Source organism: Leucopleurus acutus (assembly GCF_964270905.1).
Source record: "Leucopleurus acutus genome assembly, chromosome: 20".
Classification (NCBI taxonomy): Eukaryota; Metazoa; Chordata; class Mammalia; order Artiodactyla; family Delphinidae; genus Leucopleurus; species Leucopleurus acutus.
The window spans coordinates 58,698,570-58,715,980 of record NC_139162.1 but is presented as its reverse complement, the minus strand read 5'-3'; the positions used below and the strand labels follow the sequence as shown (position 1 = coordinate 58,715,980).

At 44.2% G+C, this 17,411-nt stretch overlaps 1 protein-coding gene across 5 annotated transcripts in view; it reads left to right on the top strand.

Moving 5' to 3' along the window:
- The first annotated feature begins 6,573 nt into the window (after window positions 1-6,573).
- Window positions 6,574-17,411, top strand: part of ZNF606 (zinc finger protein 606) — a 53,994-nt gene continuing 43,156 nt past the window's right edge. For 2 of the 5 annotated variants that reach the window (XM_082863266.1, XM_082863272.1), the window contains exon 1: window positions 6,574-8,151. The gene's annotated coding sequence lies outside the window, so the exon portion shown is untranslated. The remainder of the gene's footprint in view (window positions 8,152-17,411) is intronic. The other 3 variants (XM_082863270.1, XM_082863267.1, XM_082863268.1) reach the window with 3 other exon arrangements.

Below are 17,411 nucleotides of genomic sequence, written 5' to 3'. Positions count from 1 at the left end.
CACCATAACCTGGTGGTGAGGGAACCTCAATCCCTGTGACATCAACGAGGAAAGTGAGGTTTAGAAACAAATCAATGATGGGTCCAAGTTCACCCAGGGAGGCTTGGAATGCCACCACCTGGCATTCCCCAAATTTCAGGCCCTGGGCATCATCCCTACGACGGTGGTCATCTTCTTGTCTTCCTTTAAATTTGGCTCCTACGTTCACAGGTTTGTTGAGATAGAATTCACACACTACGCCACTCACCCACTTAAAGTGGACAATTCAGTGCTTTTAGTCTACACTCAGAGTTATGCAGACATCACCACAATCAGAGAACATTGTCATCACCCAATAAAGAAACATCAAACCCATGAGCCACCACTTCCCATCATCCTCAGCCCCTGGCAACCACTAATCTGCTTTCCATCTCTATGAATTTGCCTTTTCTGGACATTTCATATAAATGGAATCATGTCTCATGTGGTCTTTTGTGTCTGGCTTCTTTCACCCACCATAATGTCTTCAAGGCTCATCAGTGTTGTAGCATCTATCAGAGCTTCGTTCCATTTTATAGCTGAGTGATATTCCATTGTATGAATGGACCACGACGTGTTTATCTGTTTATCAGCTGAGGGACATCTGAGCTGCTTCCACTTTTTGGTTATTGTGAATAATGCTGCTGTGAACAGGGTAGGTTTTGTGTATGTGTGTTTTCAAGTGTCTTGGGGATTTGAGTGGACTCGATGGGCCACATGGTAATTCTATGTTTAACTATTTGAAGAACTAACAGAGCATTTTCCAAAGTGGCTGCACGGTTGTACATTCCCACCACATTGTCTGAGGATTCCAATTTAAACCTATTCATTTTGACTTTGAAACTATATATTGGAGTGAATTCTCTCCTTGAAGCCTTAAATCTGCTAGGTTCCCAGGCCTGCCGGGAGAGGATTTCTGTCTTACCCGTGAAGCTGGGGCCTTATAAGTCACAGAATAGGTTCCAGGGCATTTCTGGGGACGGGACTTTCAGGGTGTGGGTGCCACAGAGGAAGTCCAGCCCTGGTTCCTCCTCGGAGGGCTTGTCATGTGACGCGGTTTATTCTTAAGTGTGACACTCCAGGTATGGGCTCGGCTGTCTGACTGATTCGTCCAGTTCTCTCCTGATAAAAAGGAGTCTTAGAGAACCTCTGCAAGTAACCACACCGCTGTTACAGGGGAAGAAGCTGGGGACAGCTATCTGTGGATTCTGACAGGGCTGTGAATGCAAGATGCCATCTAAAGAAGAACGCTTGTATGGGGGGCAGGATGCTGAGGTAGCCCCTGAGATCCTTGCCTGCGGGTGCACACGCCCCCTATGGTCCCCGACCCTGAGCGGCCAGAGCAACCTGTGAGCGCGCTGGGGCCCTCGCTTTCGTGATTATGTTACATCATACAAGACTCGACAGAGTAGCCTGAAGAGACATTTTTCTCTTCTGACATAAAGGAGAATTAAACGGCCATACTGATATTTTTCCTTTGAGGTAATTTATCTTTTTATTAAAAACTTTTTTAGATTTTAACTTATTTATTTTTATTGAAGTAGAGTTGATTTACAGTGTTGTGTTAGTCTCAGGTGTACAGCAAAGTGATCCATTATATATATATTTATATATATATTCTTTTTCAGATTTTTTTCCCTTATAGGTTATTACAAAAATTTGAGGTCTTCCCTCGTGGCGCAGTGGTTGAGAGTCCGCCAGCCGAAGCAGGGGACACGGGTTCGTGCCCCGGTCCGGGAATATCCCACATGCCGCGGAGCGGCTGGGCCCGTGAGCCATGGCCGCTGAGCCTGCGCGTCTGGAGCCTGTGCTCCGCAACGGGAGAGGCCACAACAGTGACAGGCCCGCGTACCGCAAAATAAAATAAAATAAAACAAAATAAAAATTTGAGTATAGTTCCCTGTGCTGCATAGTTCCCTGTAGGTCCTTGTTGGAAACGGCCATATTTTGAGAGTAGGAAGCCATGTGACAAGAATCTGAGGTGGCCTCCAGGAGTGGAGAGGGGCCCTCCACCAAAAGCCAGCAAGAAAACAGGACCTCACTCTTACAACTGCAAGCAACTGAATTCTGCCAACAACCAATAATCCTGGACGTGGAGTCCACACCTCAGATGAGAGCCCAGCCCTGGCTGATTCCGTGCTGGCCACCTTGGGAGACTCTGAGCAGAGGACCCAGTTAAGTAAGCCATGCTCTCACTCCTGACCCACAGAAGATGTTAGCTAAAAATCCGTGATTTTTTAAGCTGCTAAGTTGCAGAAACAATTGGTCCTTGCTTAAGACAGGCACATAGATGGTTGTAGCTGCATTGCCTCAACTGAAATGATGATCCAGTTTGAAAATAAATTGATCAGGTGGTAACACAATAATAAAACTTCATTCATATCATAAGCAAAAAAAAAAAAAAAAGAGAGAGAGAGAGAGAGGCTTGTGAATTTGTTATTGTCATATATTATATTAATACAAGTCTGGAATTTGGTTTTCCTTCTGTTAAAATGCCAAACTGGTCTTGGCATATTCAGACCATTCTTAGCAACAGGTAGTAAAAAGGCGATTCTTTGTGTAATCTGCCCAGAGAGAGGAGATTCAGAAAATTACCAGAATAACCCCTGGGGCTTGGGCTGAATTGTCATGCCCCAGTTAAAAAAACAAACAAACAAACAAAAAAATATAGAATTTTTTTCCCTCACTTCTGAAAGAGCTAATTTTATTTTTTTAATTTTATTGAAGTATATTTGAGTTACAATATTGTATTAATTTCTGCTGTATAGCAAGGTGACTCAGTTATATATATATATATATTCTTTTTCATATTCTTTTCCATTATGGTTTATCACAGGATACTGAATATAGTTTCCTCTGCTATACAGTAGGACATTGTTGTTTATCCATCCTTTATATAATAGTTTGCATCTGCTAATCCCAATCTCCCAGTCCATTGGAGGCAGGAGATAGATGGTCTCCAGGCTAGACATTTACAACTGGCCTCCTGTTCACACTTACTAGGGTGAGAAAAAGATGGGCTCCAGGTTGCACATTCACTACCAGCCCCCTGTTTACATTTCCTGAAGCAAGAGACAAACGGCCTCTAGGACTACATATTTATGACCAGACTCCTGTTTATATTTTGAGATCTGCACCTCTATATAAAAACCAGCAACAGAAATAGGGTAAATAATTGGAGATTGGACATTCTTATGGCAGGGACGGAGTGGGACTAAACCCTGTTAAAAGATCAAGAGGTCATACATTTCCCATCCTTGGAGCAAGGGAAACATTGCACATGCGCAGAAAGGTTCCTTGGGGGTCAAAAAGGAGGGGGCGCCACCCCATAATAGGTGATGCTAAGGCCATCCCATAGGCCTCTGGGCTGTAATCCATCTTCGAAAAAAGTTGAGCACACGGGCTTCCCTGGTGGCGCAGTGGTTGAGAGTCCGCCTGCTGATGGAGGGGACACGGGTTTGTGCCCCGGTCCGGGAAGATCCCACATGACGCGGAGTGGCTGGGCCCGTGAGCCATGGCCGCTGAGCCTGCGCGTCCGGAGCCTGTGCTCTGCAACGGGAGAGGCCCCAACAGTGAGAGGCCCGCTTAGTGAAAAAAAAAAAAAAGTTGAGCACGCATGTTGGGGAGGGTCCTAGGGCAGGGCAGGTATGGAAAAAGAAACCAGATAATTGACCAGAGGTAAACAGAGACCCGGAAGAACTGCCCTATATGAATGACTTAACCGCCTCTTTACTGGTCTGCTCCTCATTAGGGAGGATGCCCACACCCTTTCTCTCCGGGTGTGCATCTCTGCCTTGCTTCTGTCTTAACGAAACAAACTGCTTCTCTGTGTGCTCTCCCACTTGTTGTTGTGCTGTCTCTAATAATAAACTCTGTACCTGTTTTTACAGTTTTTGCCTCCGTGAGAAATGCACTTTTCACTGGGGGCAAAAGCCATGGGGTGTAGTGGCCAGGATTCCTGGTTTTCATCCAGGCTCCCCAGGTTCAATTCCTGGGCAGGGAATTAAGATCTTGCTTCACGCCACCACTCACTGCTGCCTCTCTGAGATCCTTCCCCCACACCCCCTACCCCTTGGTAACCCCAGGTCTGTTCTCTGTGTCTGTGACTCTGTTTCTGTTTCATAGATATGTTCATTCGTGTCATATTTTAGATTCCACCTATAAGTAATATTATACGGTATTTGTCCGGAAAGAGCTAATTTTAACTGTGTTCTGTTTCTTTTAGAATCTAATCAGATATATGACTACTAGTTTCACATAATGTTTAAGATTTTTAAAAAATGTAACCTGGGACTTCCTTGGTAGTCTAGTGGTTAAGGCTCTGAGCTTCCACTGCCAGGGGCACGGGTTCCATCCCTGGTCAGGGAAGTTCAACATGCTGCAGCACAGTGTGGCCAAAACAAACAAACAAAAAACATGTTCAACTAAGTTGAATTATCATTCTGACACATTTTTATATCAATAGTAATTATGATCCATGTGGTATCAACTGAAGGATAATTTCCAAGAACCTAACTTAACATTAAGAGATTGGATTCATGCTAATTTCTTAATTATTTAACGATCTTTGGATACTGGAACAATTTCTAAGTAAGTCAGAATACTGAAAGTCTGGCCACAAAGAATAGATTTGGTGTTTTTTTTCTTTCTTTCTTTCTTGCCGCACCATGCTGTTTGCAGGATCTTAGTTCCCTGAACAGGGATCAAACCTGGGCCCCCTGCAGTGAAAGCGTGGAGTTCTAACCACTGGACACCAGGGAATTCCCTAGATTTTGTATTTCTACCTTGACTTCATATTTCTACGCATTGTAGGGTAACATAGATTTGGGTCGTGTTAATGAGTGTGCTTATTTTTGACACTTTAAAGTGTGTAAAGGATGTGTGTGGCTTTAGGGGGTAACATCATGTCTCCCAACATACCCATCCTCAACAGCCTTTGGGTTGTTGGGTCTTTTGACTTGTGGGGTGTGATGCTATCTCATTGTGGTCAGAACAGCAATTTAATCTCCAAAGGAAGGGGTGGCAGAATGGGTGAGAGTTGCTGTCCTAGTCGGCAAGGGCTGCCATAACAAAATACCACAGACAATGTGGCTTAAAGAACAGATGTTAATTTTCTCAGTTCTGGCGGCTGGACATTCAAGATCAAAATGTCGACAGCATTGATTCCTTCTGAGATCTCTCTCCTTGGCTTGCAGATGACCACCCTCTCCCTGTGTCCTCACATGGTCGTCCCTCTGTGCATGTCTGTGTCCCAATCTCCTCTTCTTACATGGCAAGTCCACTGTGGCTGTGGAGTGATGTAGCCGAAAAATGACATTTTATGAAAGAACTATCCAACAACCTACGACTGATGCTTGCCTTCATTACCCACCTAATAAACAAAAACACCCAGGCACAGGATATAATATTTAAATGTCTTTGTCAAAATAAATAAATACATTTTTGTCTCTTATTTAAAAAACACAGGGCTTCCCTGGTGGCACAGTGGTTAAGAATCCGCCTGCCAATGCAGGGGACACTAGTTCAAGCCCTGGTCTGGGAAGATCCCACATGCCGCAGAGCAACTAAGCCCTTGAGCCACAACTCCTGAGCCTGCGCTCTAGAGCCCATGAGCCACAACTACTGAGCCCACGTGCCACAGCTACTGAGGCCCATGTGCCTAGAGCCCGTGCTCCACAAGAGAAGCCAATGCAATGAGAAGCCTGCGCAGTGCAACAAAGAGTAGCTCCTGCTCTACACAGCTAGAGAAAGCCCGCACACAGTAACGAAGACCCGACGCAGCCAAATAAATAAATAAATTTATATATATAAAAAAAAACCCAATAACAACAAACCAAATAAACAAGTACGGTGACATTTATTTTTACTTCATCTCCAGGAAGGTATATTTGTGAAGATAGCATCTTCCACACCTGGTGTGAAGGGCAGGCTGTCCTCAGAGGCCTCACGAGGCCGGGAGACAATGGACTACAACTTCCAGAATGCCTCGCTCCAAGAGGTCGCAGACTGGGCCCGCCCACTGCACCGCGAAGCCCCCTGGGAGATGTAGTAGGACGCTCCAGGTGCCCGCGCGTCGCCTGGCGGACAAGGTTAGTGTGATTATGAGTTCCTAGAACGCCCTGAACGCCCAGAACGCTCATCCTCAGGCTCCCCGGACCCTCTGCATGCCCGCCCAATAGTCGCTTCTGTGTGTTACAGTGAGATAAAGTGGTCTCAGTGCGTCCTAGACCTGGCCCGAGAGCCAGGACTTTGATTCCCGAAGGCCCTCTTCCCAGCCTAGGCCCGGCCCCGCAAACCCATTGGGCGGTCCCCCCGCGCCGCCACGCCTTCTGAGAAATGTAGTGTGACTCCCTGGACGCCCTGGTCCAGAGTCGGCTGCAGGAATACAACTCCCAGAAGCTCCAGCGCAGCGGCGTCTCAACGTCCCGGGCTCCCCCGTCGCGCTCTCGCGTTGGTCGGTCGGTCGCGCCACAGGGTCTTCTGGTGAATGTAGTCTGACTCTCTGTGCGCTCAGGAGCAGGGCTCCGGCAGCGGCGCACACGTGTTGGTCGGCAAGCTGCGCCGCGGGTTTCCTGGTCTTGGTGGTTTCCCCGGAGGGCGCTCTGGGCCGAGGTCTCCGGAGTCCGCGGCCTGGGGACGGAGTAACCGTCGGGAGAGCTGCGGGGTCCGGCCGGCCGGGGCCTGGGGCGGACGGTGTCGGGAGCTGACGGGACCCGAGAACCGTGGCCCTGGCCCCTCCCTGTGTGCAGAGACTCCGGGGTGGGCGTTGCGGGTCGGACCTGACCGCCGTCGAGGTTTGTTACTCGCCTTTCCCAGCTCTGACTCGGTCGAGAGCTCGGAGTCGGAAGAGATGACGGCCACGGGGCTCTTGGCTGCCTGCCTCCCGGTGAGTGGCCTCTCCTCTCCCTCCTGATGGGCTAGGCCTGGACCCCAGGCTAGGGGCATAACTCCCCCGACTTCGGACCCTCAGCCCATCGTTCTGGCCGAGGAGGGATGAACAGAAGAGGCAGAAAACTGCCTTGTCCTGCAGTCCTTAAGTGTATCAATAAAGCCCTAGAGCCAGTGAAGATCTAGTCACAAAGCCCCCCAGCAAGAAACTTCCTGACCCGAATGGCTTCAGCTACCACCCGTTTAATGAACAAACGATTCTGGTATTTCCATCATCTGGAATGATTTGTCTAAAAGAGGGAGCATATCTCTGTTAATTCTTATGAAGCCCACGTAACCTGTGTTCCAAAACTTGTGCACTTCTCTCAGCTCAGGCTCCTCCTTTGAAAGGACAACAAAACAGACTCCAGGAAGTGGCAACTACTTTCTCAGACTGTTTCCAGGGTTAAGTGAATTTCCGTTAGAGAAAGTGCTGACTTAGCATTGCGCTCAGCCTGGAGAACTCTTGGCAAATGTTAACATTATTATCAGCAGTTAATAACATCATCTTTTTATGCCTGATATATAAAAAGGAAGAGGAATCGTGAAGGATGACTGTACATTTTGATCTTGTGGAGGATCCTTAGTTTATCAAGAAATGCGTGAGATTCTTAGGGGGTAAACATTTCAGTATTATGGGGGCTCTCCTCTGAAATGGCTGATGGAGGCCCCCAGATCCCCCGGGGAGCCTTGAGTATCCCTCCGAAGCCAGAACCTTCTCAGGACATCTCTCTGTACGCCTGAGTCCATCCTCACGTTCTCATGTATGCTGCTCCCAGCCCTTGTGGGAGCTTTGCAGAGATCAGGGTCTTAGCTAAGCAGACACGACGGTGACATTTCAGGGGCAGTTAACCTTCGATGATGTGGCTGTGGACTTCACCCAGGAGGAGTAGGGGCTGCTGGGCCCTGGCCAGAAGACCCTGTACCACAACATGATGCTGGAGACCTTGGCACTTGGTCACTGTGGGTGAGGCTGTGCCTTGTGTTGACTTGCATCTGCCTGGGGTCTTGGCAGAGTGGGTGTGACCTGGCTGGGAGTGTGGGGTCAGTGAACCCTAGAAGGGTTTCTCTTCTTCCAAGCCCTCAAGGCCTGATCTCTCACTTGGACAGTGTCTTGGATCTCCAAACCAGCTATCGTGGCCCAGCTAGAACTCGGAGTAGAGCCATGGATAATGGACAGAGGACTCTCCCAAGATTCCTGCCCAGGTGAGAAAGGATCTTTACAGTCAGTGTTTATATTTTCCTTCATATCTACCCTTTCGTATACTCTTCACTCCCTTTGGTATTTCCATAATTCCTCCTAGGATCATTTTCCTTTTGTCTGAAGAGCTCCCTTTATCATTTCTTTTAGAGTGACAGAATTTCCCCACTTTGTGTTTGCCTGAAAATGTCTTTATTTCATCTTCATTTTGGAAAGATACTTTAAGCAGAGAATTTTAAGTTGGCAGTTCTTTTTTTTCAGCCCTTTAAAGACACCATGCTATTGTTTTCTGTATTCCATGGTTTCTGTTGAGAAGTCAACTCTCCGTCTTATTATTGTTACTTTGAAGACAGTGGGCCTTTTTGTATGTATTTTTGCTAACAGTGCTTTGTTAAATACACAAATTTTAAGTGTACAATTGAAAAATTTTGACAAATGTGTACCTATATGTAATCATTCAAATTGAGCTTGAGGACATTTACATTACCTCACAAATTTCTTTTGTTACCTTTTCCATTTAAAAAAAAATTATTTATTTATTTTTGGCTGTGTTGGGTCTTTGTTGCTGCACGTGGGCATTCTGTAGTTGCAGTGAGCGGGGGCTACTCTTCGTTGCGATGCGCGGGCTTCTCACTGTGGTGGCTTCTTTTGTTGTGGAGCACAGGCTCTAGGCACGCGGGCTTCAGTAGTTGTGGCACTTGGGCTCAGTAGTTGTGGCTCACGAGCTCTACAGCACTGTCTCAGTAGTTGTGGTGTGTGGGCTCAGTAGCTGTGGTGCACGGGCTTAGTTGCTCCGCAGCATGTGGGATCTTCCCGGACCAGGGCTCGAACTCGTGTCCCCTGCGTTGGCAGGCAGATTCTTTTTTTTTTTTTTTTTTTTTTTTTTGCGGTACGCGGGCCTCTCACTGTTGGGGCCTCTCCCGTTGCGGAGCACAGGCTACGGACGCGCAGGCTCAGCGGCCATGCATGTGTTAATGAATTGTGGCTTTGTCATGGCACTTGAGGAGGGTGACCGGCGGTGTGTGCATGCTTCATGGCCTTATTCAATTAAGCGCTCTATTCTTAATTTACTACTAAATCCTCCTTTAGTTTTTAGGTTTCATAAAAACTTTCGTGTGGGTAAAGGGTGTTATTGGTGTAGAAAATGTAGCCTATTTCTTCCCACCCCATAGGTTACACCTTGACCTAACGTTCTTAGGTGTTATAATTGTGCTTACTTTTGCTCCTTTTTAGGGATTGCTGAAGATGGAGGCATATAGACTGGAGTAGCAAGGGTTGGTGAGGTTTATCGGGGTTTATCGATTAGAGAACAGGCTCCTCTAGAGAGGTGTGAAGCACCAGCAAGTCCTTTGAGTTTTAAGCTGTTGCCAGTAGTACTCTGGCGAATAGTCTAGTTCTTATGATTATTTGGGTTTAGGGCTAAGCCTAGTGGGATATCTAATCCCAGTTTGGATCTTAGCTATCGTGTGATCAGAATATGTTAAAGTCACTTTAGTAGTTGATTTTTATTTTAATTATGGTTCTTTACAGCTTAATTAAGGTTTAACTTTATATTGTATGGTTCTTTAACACGCTTTACGCCGTAGTTCTATTAATTTGGGTCAATCATATGACCGCGGTAGCTGGCACGAAATTTACCAAACCAGATTAATATGGCTTAGTCAAACTTCCATTTATGGCTTAATTTTTATCCCTGCTGTCTCCCGTGGGGGAGTGGTTGAGCAAGGTGCTGTGAGCTGCTGGTGTAGCGCTTGATGCCTGCCCCTTTTAATCTTAGGGATTCAGAGGGCATTCTCACCGGAGTGCGGATACTTGCATGTGTAATTCTATTAAAAACTAATAGAAAGGCTGGGCCCAAACCGTTATGTTTACGGGGCTAGTGAGCCCATCTAGACATTTTCAGTGTCTTGCTTTAGGAAATATTTAAGCGACATTAACTTGTTGCACATAGCTGGTGTTTGTATGGTTGTATTATGTGGCTTGTGTCAGATTTAGTATTAAATTTTTGATAAGATGGCTGGCGAATCTAGGGGGATGTCTGTCTATATGGGTGGTGAATATCTAAGTAGCTCATTGGTATGATAGGGAGGGGGTTGAGGTTGATTTATTGTGATGGATAAATATTTTAAGCCGGGGTGGGGAATAGTAAAGTGCTATGTCCTGTGACCATTAAGTGATTGTACAACACAGGTTGCTCTTGCCAATTAATAAATACATCCAGGTCCAGCTACAATTTGCTTGACTGTGTTAAGACCTTTTAAGGTCATAGCTGAGTCTAAGCACTTCGCACCCTCCCCCAAGATAGAAAATACCAAATATATGAAATCGCAGTTATATGTGAGCATGGGCTGATTAGTCATTAACCCATCGAGATGTCTTACTTAAGGGGAAAGAGTGGGCGATTTTAGGTGAGATGGCCCTGAAGTAAGAACCAGGTGTCGGATAAAGTTCAGTAGAAACCCCCACAAGTTATGGGCCCGGTGCGAGAAGAGGGACGCCTGCCGAGCGGGTTGATGGTTTCACGCAGCCTGGTGATTAAGCTCGTGGTCTAATGGACGGGATTCCAAGCATGTTGATTTAAATTGATTTAACTTAATGTACTATGTTCGATCAATAATATGTATTATGTAATATCAATGATTACATTACATACTAATATTCCCCATATTTGTTGTGTTTGGTTATACAACGGCTATAGCCGCTGAACAATATCCTGAGGTTTGGGTTTCTAATAAGGTTGTATTGGGGGCGTTTCTTTTAGGGTTAACAGTAGAGTTTTTACTGGTGTTTTGTATTTTGAAGGATGAGGATGTGGAAATTGTGTTTAAGTTTAATGGGTTGGGGGATTAGGTTATTTCTGATACTGGTGACTCTAGGTGTCTTAGTGAGGAGGCTGTGGGGATTGTGGATTATATAGTTGTGGTACTTGGTTGGTGATTGTTACTGGTTGGTCATTATTTATGGGTGTTGTGGTTATTATGGAGATTACTCGGGGTAATTAAATAAGAGTATACTAAGGGTGACGGTGATGAGAAATGATAGAAAGTATAGTTTAATAAGGTCTTTCTGGTTTGAGATTAGTGTGGAGGATTTTAGTTGAATGAAGGCTATAGTCTTTGGTAAGATAGTTTCTAGTCAGATTAAGTCTAGGAGGGAGGTTGCTAATTTTTGGCTCATTAATAGGTTTAGATGGGGAGGTAGGCCATGTATGATGGTAGGGAAATATCCTAGGAGAGTAGACAATTTAAAGGAGTTTGAGGATAAGTATATTTTGAGTTTTGTGCGTTAAGGTTGGTTTCGAATGCTAGTACAAAACCCGAGCTGTTACTACGAGGGCAGTTAGTTTTAAGTGCAAAGGTGTGGTTATTAGGGGGATGGTTGTTGGGGGAATGTTGTTGGAGATGATGAATCCAGCAAAGATACTTCCGGTTAGTAGGTGTTTGATAGAATTAACTAGGAGGGGATTGTTTTCATTGATAGGAGCTGAGGTAGAGTAGCGGGTTGTCCCAGTAGTGTGAAGAAGATGATGCGAGTGCTATAGATGGCTGTGAGGGAGGTAGCGATTAGAGTTATTAATAGGGCTCAGGCGTTGGTATAAGACGTGGTGGTGGTTTCGATGATTAGGTCTTTAGAGTAAAAACCAGTGAGAAAAGGCATTCCTGTCAGTGCCAGGCACCCAGTGATAAGGGCTGTTGCAATGAAGGGCAGGGTTTTGAATAGGCCTCCTATTTTTTGAATGTCTTGCTCATTGTTTAGGTTGTGGATAATGGATCCAGAGCACATGAATAGTATGGCTTTAAAAAAAGCATGTGTGCAAATATGTAAGAATGCTCGATGGGGTTGGTTGATACCGATTGTTACCATCATCAGACCTAATTGGCTTGAGGTAGAGAAAGCGATAATTTTTTTTAATGTCGTTTTGGGTGAGAGCGCATATAGCTGTGAATAGGGTGGTAAGAGCTCCTAGGCATAATGTTATTGTTTGAATGAGTTTGTTGTTTTCTGTTAAAGGGTAAAATCGGATAAGTAGGAAAATTCCTGCTATGGCCATTGTGCTTGAGTGGAGTAGGGCTGATACTGGGGTAGGACCATCTATTGCTGAAGGGAGTCAAGGGTGAAGTCCAAATTGGGCTGATTTTCCGGTTGCGGCTAGTATGAGTCCTGTGAGGGGGAGGTTTAGAGAATTTAGGTCGAGTATAAAAATTTGTCGTAGGTCTCATGCCTTTGAGTTGGACAGAAATCATGCTGTTGATATAATGAATCCGATATCTCTGATGTGGTTATGTAAGATTGCTTGGAGAGCAGCTGTGTTTGCGTCTGTTCTTCCATATCATCACACGATGAGTAGGAAAGATATGATTCCTACCCCCTCTCACCCAATAAAAAGTTGGAAGAGGTTGTTGGCTGTAACAAGGATTAGTATAGTAATGAGGAAGAAGAGTAGGTATTTGAAGAATTGGTTGACATAAGGATCTGAATGTATGTATCATATTGAGAACTCTATGATGGATCATGTGTTAGACAATGCCACTGGTACAAGCATAATTGAGAAATAATCTATTCTGAAGCTGAGTGTCAATTTAAGGGTTTGGACAGTGATTCAGTGTCAGTTTGAAGTGATTATTTCTTGGCCTGTATGAAGGAATATTATTGTTGGGATTAGACGGGTAATGAAAGTACATGAGACGGTATTTTTTTACATATCATGGGTATTTATCACTTTTGTAGGAGTTTGTACTAGTTATCATGATTGGAATAATTAGTACTAGTAATGTGATTAGGGCAAAAGAAGAGAACAGGTTTATTACTTTTATTTGGAGTTGCACCAGTTTTTTGGTTCCTAAGACCAATGGATAACTACCATCCTTTAAAAGTTTGAAAAAGCCATACTATTAGTCATGGGGGCATGAATTAGCAGTTCTTGCAGTACTTTCTCGGTAAATAAGAAGGTTTAGTCTTCTGTTGCTAGATTCACAATCTAGTGTTTTTTTAAACTATATTTACAGTATAGGGGGCCCAAGATGATTTTAGGATTTAGTGACAGGAGTAGAAGTGGCAGGATATGGAGAGCTATAAGGGCGTTTTCTCGTGTGAAGGAGGGTGTAATATTACTGATGTGGTGCGTACATTTGCCGCGTTGTGTTGTGATTAGTATATACATAGAGTATAGGATTGTAATTACAATATTGGTTCCTATTAGGATAATAGTGAGGTTTGATCATGAGAAAGTTGATATAACTACGAACAGTTCTCCAATTAGATTAATAGTAGGGGGTAGGGCCAGGTTTGTTAGGCTTGCTAGTAATCATCAAGTGATTATTAGTGGGAAGATAATTTGTAGGCCTCGGGCTAGGATTATAGTTCGGCTAGGATTCATTCATAATTTGAGTTTGCTAGGCAAAATAATATAGACGATGTGAGGCTGTGGGCAATTATTAGGGCGGTAGCCCCTATGTAGCTTCAAGGGGCTTGAATGAGGATAGCTGCGATAACAAGTGCCGTGTGGCTGACTGAGGAGTAGGCGATGAGTGATTTTAGGTCTGTTTGACATAGACAAATAGAACTGGTTATGATTATTCCCCATAAGGAAAGCATAAGGAAAGGGTATGCTCTGAACTCTGTTAGGGGGTTGAGTATTGATGTGATCCGTGGTATGCCATAGCCCCTGAGTTTTAGTAGTATGGCTGCAAGGACTATAGAGCCTTCGATAGGAGCTTCTACATGTGATTTGGGTAGTCAAAGGTGGAGGCCGTAGAGAGGTATTTTTACTAGAAAGGCTATCATGCAGGCCAATCATATAAAGACGTTGGATCAGGAGTTGAATAGTGGTTGAGCTCAATATTGAAGTAATAGGAAATTTAGAGAGCCTATGATGTTTTGTATATATGGTAGTGCCACTAGTAATGGGAGTGACCCAACTAGTGTGTAGAATAAAAAATAGAGTCCGGTGTTAAGTTGCTCTGTTTGGTTACCTCAACAGGTAATGATAATGAGGGTAGGAACTAGTGTGGCTTCAAATATAATGGAAAATAGTTCTGTGGCGGTGAATGTTGTGATTAGGAATGATTGGTATTAGTAACATGATTAGTATTGTGATGTATAGCTTTTTTTGGATTAGTGGCTCTTTGAGTAGGTAAGATTGGCTGGCTATTAGTATTAGGGGAAGGAGTCATATTGTTAGGATTAGTAATGGTGGGGAGAGGGAGTCAGAGAAGAATGTTAATGAGATGTTGAGGCTATTGTCGTTGAATTGGTTAAGAAGAAGTAGGCTTGTGAGACTAATTAGTAGACTGCGGGTTGTGGAGTTAATTCAGATTATACTACTCCCCCCCCCCCCCCCCGGGTACGCGGGCCTCTCACTGTTGTGGCCTCTCCCGTTGCGGAGCACAGGCTCCAGACACGCAGGCTCCGGACGCGCAGGCTCAGCGGCCATGGCTCACAGGCCCAGCCACTCCATGGCATGTGGGATCTTCCCGGACCGGGGCACGAACTCGTGTCCCCTGCATCGGCAGGCGGACTCTCAACCACTGCGCCACCAGGGAAGCCCTATACTACATTTTGATAGCCAAGTTAGGGGTATTAGTATGATTGTGGGGATGATAAATTTTAGCATTGGAGAAGACTGAGGTTTTGTATGTAATCGGTTCCATATTTGTTTGATACCATTACCGATAAGGCTAATACGAGGGCTGCTTCGCAGGCCGCGAAGACCAGTAAGGTGATTGGTATTATGCTGGCTAAGGTGAAATGTGAGTTTAAGGTTGTCAGGGCTGCTAGGATGAATAGTGACAGTATCATGCTCTCTGGGCAGAGTAGTGAGAATATTAGGTGGGACAGTGACACTATGAGGGACATAGTGAAAGCTATGATAATATTTATATGTACTAAGGACACTTGGTAATTATGAGTTTAACCATAATCTAATGAGTCGAAATCACTTGTTTTATTTTAAACTAAGTACCATATTCAGCTCGTTCCAATCACCTTTGAGTTCATTCATAGGCCAGGCTAACTGCTAATAATGAGATTAAAAGTAGGGCTATGGTAAGTATTGTTTTTAGGTTGTCTAGGTCGAAAAGGAGGAAGGTGATCACTACTAGGAAAAATTTTATGGAAAAGGGTAGGCGGGCGGATCCTATAGGGTCAGATCTGCATTCCTAGGGGCTTGTTTTTTCTGTGTGTTTAGTTGAGGAAGTCAGAAGGCGATAAGTACGAGTAATGAGGCTAGTATTCTGTTTGTTAATAGGGTCAGTATTAGGTTTATTGTTCTTTTTCGGGGTGTACCGAAACTAGCTGATTGGAAGTCAGTTGTACTAATTAATGCTAAAAGGACTATGAGCCTCATCAATAGACAGATACATAAAGAGTCACACAACGTCTACAGAATGTCAGTATCAATCAGCAGCTTCGAAGCCGCAGTGGTGGTTGGATGTGAAGTGGAATTTTAATTGGCGTAGGAAACAAACAATAAGGAAAGTAGACCCAATAATTACATGTAGTCCGTTGAATCCTGTGGCTATGAAGAAAGGTGATCTGTAGACTCCATCTGAGATCGTAAATGGGGCTTCGTAATACTCTGATGCTTGTAGGAGTGTAAAATAAACACCGAGGGCGATTGTAAGAAGAAGGGCTTGAAGTATGTGCTTACGATTTCCTTCTATAAGGCTGTGATGGGCTCAGGTAATGGATACGCCAGAGGCCAATAACACAGAAGTGTTGAGGAGTGGTACTTCTAGGGGGTTTAAGGGGTGAATGCATAAGGGGTAGCCAGCATCTGCCTAATTCAGGGGTAGGGGCGGGGCTTGAGTGGTAGAAGGCTCAAAAAAAGCTGGTAAAAAATAGGACTTCTGATATGATAAATAAGATTATTCCGTCTCAAAGTCCCTTTTGGACGGTTGGTGTGTGGTGGCCTTGGAAAGTGCTTTCTCGAATGACGTCTCGTCATCATTGATATATTGTTAGAATATTAGTTAGTAGGCCCAGTATTAGTAGAACTATTGAGTTGAAGTGGAATCATATGTTATGAGAAGTGCTGAAAGAGCTCCTGTGAGAGATCAAGGACTAGGATTTACTATGTGACACATGTGGGTTTGGTGGGTCACTATGTGTTGCTATGCAGGTATAAGCTTACTAAGAGGGTGAATACATAGGCTTGAATTATAGCAACAGCGAATTTGAGGATGGGGAGTAGGGCGAGAATGATAAATGTAATGAGAGCCGTGAATGTGCTCGTGCTTATTAGCACTAGGGTTGTCTCTTCGATTAGAAGTATTAGTAAGTGGCCTGCTGTAATATTGGCTGTTAGTCATACAGCCAGTGCTACTGGTTGGATGAATAATAGGCTGATAGTTTTGATAATTTCTAGCATAGGGATAAGGAGGGTGGGTGTGCCTTGTGATAAGAAGTGGGCTAGGGATGCTTGTGTTTTATTAAGGAAACCTGGAATGATGGCACTGGCTCATAGGGGGATGGCCATTCCCACATTCATTGAGAGCTGTGTGGTGGGGGTAAATTAGTGGGGTAATAGTCCAAGGAGATTGGTTGAGCCAATAACTAGAATGAGTGATATTAGTGATCAGATTTGTCCTTTATGATTATGGATACCTATTATTTGTTTTGATGTGAGTTGAATTAGTCATTGTTGAAGGGAAATTATGCAATTATTAATTAGTCCTTTTGATGTTGGAAATAAAATACTTGGGAATATAATGATTAGAACGACTACAGGGAGGCCTATTATTGGGGTTACAAAAGGGGCAAATAGATTTTTGTTCATACTGTTTCTCAAGGGGCAGGTTGTTTTTGCACTTTAGTGAGTGCTGATTTTGGGTTGGGGTAGTAGATGTGTTTTGAGATTTTTAGTTGAAATATAATAAATAATGTTAGAAATATAGATGAAATAGTAGTAAATCATGTTGATATATCTAGTTGTGTCATGCTATCAAGGAGAACTTTAGCTTTCAGTCTTTAATTTAAAAGGTTAACAATAATCTAGCTTCTTAATGAGTTTATAGCATAGACGTGGATCATTTTTCAAAGTATTTTAGGGGCACTAGCTCAAGGACAGTTGGCATGAAGCTGTGGTTTGACCCACAGATCTCTGAACACTGTCCGTAATACAAGCCTGGTCGTGTTGATATTAGGGTTGTTTGGTTTAGGTGCCCTGGGATTGCGTCTGTCTTTAGGCCTAAGGAGGGTACCGCATGAGTGTAATACGTCTTCGAAGGAGATTAGTATTTGGATTGTTATCTCTATAGGTAAAACT